The sequence below is a fragment of the Babylonia areolata genome, chromosome 10 (assembly GCF_041734735.1).
Source record: "Babylonia areolata isolate BAREFJ2019XMU chromosome 10, ASM4173473v1, whole genome shotgun sequence".
Taxonomy (NCBI): domain Eukaryota; kingdom Metazoa; phylum Mollusca; class Gastropoda; order Neogastropoda; family Buccinidae; genus Babylonia; species Babylonia areolata.
The window spans coordinates 30250716-30255715 of record NC_134885.1 but is presented as its reverse complement, the minus strand read 5'-3'; positions in this window follow the sequence as shown (position 1 = coordinate 30255715).

Genomic DNA, 5000 nt, shown 5'->3' with positions numbered 1-5000 from the left:
GTTACATTAGTCAAGGCGAGAGAGAATGAGAGAAACGACAAGTCTAGATGTTACGTCCGTGGACAGATATTTCCGAATGAAACTGATGCGTCGCAATTGACAGTAGCAGGACTGACATGTCTGACTGATAATTTTTTGCATGGACAGTGTGTTGTCAAGGACAACGCCGAGGTTCCTGACAGAGCTGGAAAGAGGGATGGGTGTACTGCCAAGTTTGATTTTGTCAGCTGTGATGGAAGAGAGTTTTTGTTTAGTTCATATGATCATTGCTTCGGTTTTGTCTGCGTTCAATTGTAACATATTTAGAGTCATCCAGTCTTGAATGTCCAGGAAGCATTCAGATGTTTCTTGCAAGAGCAAGGACAATTTTTCAGGGGTATCACTCTTCTGAAGTTGAGTGTCATCAGCATAGGAATGATGACTAACATTGTGGTGGTTGATAATTTCAGCAAGAGGAGCAGTGTACAGTGTGAAGAGAACTGGGCCTAAAACAGATCCCTGTGGGACTCCGTGTTTAATTTTAACAGGTTCAGACTGGAAATTATCGATGATGACAGACTGGAATCGATCAGTCAGATAAGATTTGAACCAGTTGAGAACAGTGCCGTTGATGCCAAGTGTAAAATGAAGACGGGAAAAAAGGATTGAATGGTCTATCGTGTCAAAGGCGGCTGACAAGTCGAGAAGAGTGAGAAGGGAAATTTTTCCTGAGTCCGACGCTAGCAGTAAATTGTTCAGGATGTGAAGGAGAGTGGTTTCGGTGCTGTGGTCGGCACGATATGCAGACTGAAAATGGTGAAGGAGATTGTTGAATCAAAGGTGGTTGTTGAGCTGCTTCGGGACAGATTTTTCAAGGAGTTTGGACAGGAAAGGAAGGTTAGAAACTGGTCGATAATTTTTCAAAATATTTGCATCAAGGTTGGGTTTCTTCAGAAGAGGCTGGACGACTGCTGTTTTGAAAGTGGATGGAAAGTTCCAGTAAGAAGGGATGAGTTGACAATATTGGTGATTGTGGGGAGAAGCTGTGAGACACACTGGGAAAAGACAGAGGCTGGTATATGATCAAGTTCACAGGATTTTATTGTCATTCCTTTCAGGATTTCATTCAGTTCTGTTTCAGTCAATGGATTAAAGGAATGGAGAGGAGTGTCGCTGAATTGAGGATCAGGATGAACATGTTGGAAAGGCGTCTGGTCCAAGCTCGTACGAATATTTTGGACTTTGTTGAAAAAGAAAGAGGAGAAGACATTGGGGAGTTCAGATAAAGTGTAGGCAGAAGGAAGAGGAGTCTTTTTTGCAGTACCAAGAATATTTGACATGATAGAATAAATAGATTTGGTGTATGTGGCATCGAGAACTTGAGAAGAAAAGACGTTTGTCTTCGCTGATGAACAAAGCGAGACTGAATAAATAAATAAACATATAGATAAATAAATAAATAAATAAACGAATAAATGAATGAACAAATGAATATATATATATATATATATATATATATATATATATATATATATATATATATATATATATATATAAGTAAAAGAATAGATAAAAATAAATAAACAAAATGAAATAAAATAAGAATAAAAACATTAATTTTGCAAACACATCATCACGTACTAACGGTCCTTACGGTTGAAGAAAACCATACTTAAAAACCATACAAAGAAAAAAAAAGTAAGAAACATTACAACAATAAAGAGAAGAGAAAAGTATAAAGAGACAAAGAAAGCGGCCGGAGAGGGAGAGATCGAAGCACAGACAGAGACAGAAAGAAACAGAGAGAGACAGGCAGAGACAGAGACGGACAGACAGAAATATGACCGAAAAAGATAATACATCAGTTTGACAGCAAACAACCAAATTGTCCCGGGTCAAAAAATAAATTAGAAGACAAACAGCTGTGCTTCCAGCCAGCGTAACACCCTATGTTTGCTCGACTTCATTGTGAAGAAAACAAACCTGCTGCTGTTCACCTAATCGACAAATTAATTCACATTCTGTCGCCACTGTTTTCTGAAGTACAAACGCCAGCCGCGTGTACGTCTGTGCCTGCGCCTGCACAGCACGTCCATGCTTTAATAAACACCTTTATTGTGTGTCTGTGGTGAGATTGACTTGATTTAGAGAGAGAGAGAGAGAGAGAGAGAGAAAAGAAGCGGGGGACATATTTTGCATTGAACAATCTGATGTGGGTTCCGGTCCAGTGATTATATGCACGGCGGCACTGTTGTCGACTCGTGTGCATCTCTGGCTGGCCTTTTATGTGCACAGCCGTTACCGTAGTCGGTTTCGTTCCTGGCAGGCACGGCTTGGGCACAGGTTGCTTCCTGGATAGTTACAATGATCCCCGTGCATGTGGTCCTCTACCTCTCACTCTCCACGCCGCCCCACGTCCCCCCTCCCACCTCCAAATCCCGGCCGCCTCTCTCTGTCGGTCTGTCTGTCTCTGTCTCTGTCTCTCACTCTCTCTCTCGCTCTCTCTGTGCCTCTATACCCCTCTTCCCTCTCTCTCCGCCAAAATACCCTTCTCCGCCTCCCCCCGCGCCCCCTCCACTCTCTCTTTGCCTCTATAACGCTCTCCCCCCCTCTCTCTCTCTCTCTCTCTCTCTCTCTCCCTCTCTCTCTCTCTGTGCCTCTATACCCCTCTACCCACCCCCACCCCCCGCGATCTCTCTCTCTCTCTAGTGCCTCCATACATCTGTCTGTCTGTCTCTCTCTCTCTCTGCCTCTATACACCTCTGTCTGTATGTCTGTCTGCCTCTGTCTTTCTCTCTGTCTGTCTCTCTCCCTCTCTTTCATTCTTTCTGCCTCTATCTGTCCCCGTCTCTCTGTCTCTCTCTCTCTCTCCACCACCACCACCACCATCACCAACTCCGCCACAACCGCCTCCACCACTAACAACAAAAAACAACTAGAAAATAAAATAAGTACATTATACAAAAGGGAAAAAAAACAAAAAACAAAAAAAACACGAACGATAACATCGCAGCGAAGGCGACGATTACGATAATGATGATGGGTGTGTTGAGAAGATTATCATTATCATCATCATCATCATTGTCGTCGTCGTCGTCATCATCGTCATAGTCATCATTATCAACATCATCATCACAGTCTCTCTCTCACTCTCTCACTCTCAAGATTGCACACACACTTACGCACATAATTATGCGCACACGCGCAAATATTCAAATGCATCTGAAAGAGACATATATGGATAGGTATAGACAGACAGATATAGAGACATAAAGACACACACACATATATATGTGTGTGTGTGTGTGTGTGTGTGTGTGTACAAAGAGAGAAAGGGAGGTAGACATAGAGAGACAGACAGAGACAGACACACAGACAGACAAGACAGACACACAGACAGACACAGCGACCAAGAGAGACGGAGAACCAGAGAATGAGCGAGCGAGCGAGAGAGAGAGGAAGAGAGAGAGAGAGAGAGAGAGAGAGAGAGAGAGAGAGAGGGTGGCGGTGCAGGGGGGACAGACAGACACAAGAGAACTCTTTTGACATCGAACTGTTCCCGGAAGAACACCGTGTGTGTGTGTGTGTGTGTGTGTGTGTGTGTGTGTGTGTGTGTGTGTGTGTGTGTGTGTGTGTGTGTTTGTGCGTGTGTGTGTGTGTGTGTGTGTGTGTGCGTGTGTGTGTGTGTGTTGTGTGTGTGTGTGTGTGTGTGTGTGTGTGTGTGTGTGAAAATTAATTAACGCGTGCGTGCGTGCACGTGTTGCAGGGAAGGTGTCGGCTATTGGCGGAAGACACGCTTTACCTGTTGTGGCAGCTGAGGTGGAAACAATGACGATGACGATGACGATGACGATTCATGGTGTCCTGACATCTTTTGTGGAAGAGAAATCATTCGTCACTGATTATTTCCACCCCCACCCCCTCCACCCTATCCCCACTCCTTCTTCTCATCCCCCCCCCCCCCCCCCCCCCCCCACACACACACACACACACACACCCTGCAGTGCCTTTGTTCTTCGATGAATCTTTGCGCGCATATCCTAATACTGATGGCGATGTTTCACTATCGGTTCACACACTCGACTGTTGGCCGCCGTTCTTTCTCTGTCTCTGGACCTTGCAATTGGAATGAACTTCCTCTTTCGCTTTGTCAAGTCTCCACGCTCAGCTCTTTCAAGTCTGGCCTTAAAAACCCACCTCTTCTTCCCAAAATAGCCTCCACTTCCCTGCCTCTTCCTTGTCTTCAGTTTCTCCAGTTTTAGAGTTGTGCTAGCGTGGGCATGACTGGTGCGAAAGCGCTTTGATTGGTCTCTGCACAAGATTCAGCGCTATATAAATACCATTATTATTATTATTATTATTATTATTATTAAAGCATTGTAGGACTTCTGATCCAGCGTTCTCTACCAATGGTAAGGGTTCGAGACCCCGTTTCGGCAATGGTGTTGTATCACGACAGGACTTCTTTTTTCTTTTTTTTTTCTTTATATATATATATATATATATATATATATATATATATATATATATATATATATATATATATATAACATTCTCTTGTTGTCCTGTTCATCTATATCTGTGTTGTATTGTGACATGTTTCAAATGACGGAGTCTCCCGTCGGTCCGACGGATGAGTAGGCAGGCAGGCTTATCTGTCGGTGTGTGTCCTCATATGGGAGAAGAGGCCGATTCTGGATGTGCAGCACTTCCCACATTTGTTGCAAGGGAAAAAAACGTCTCCAGAAGTTGAGCCCTGCTTCCTTCGCTGACGCTTCTCCTTAATGGCCAGCGTTCTCTTGTTTTCAAACGTCAATATGCGACTAGAGAACAGCATCCTCCAGCGAGAGCGGTCAAGGGCATCAGTTTCCCAGGAAGCGATGTTTATGTCACCATGTTTCCAATAGAATATCGTTTAAACCAATGGTGTGGTGTCCTTGGGAAAGTGGAGGGGGGGGGGGGGGCGCGGGGGGGGGGGGGGGGGCGGGGGGGGGGGGGGGGGGGGGGGGGGGCTTCTGATC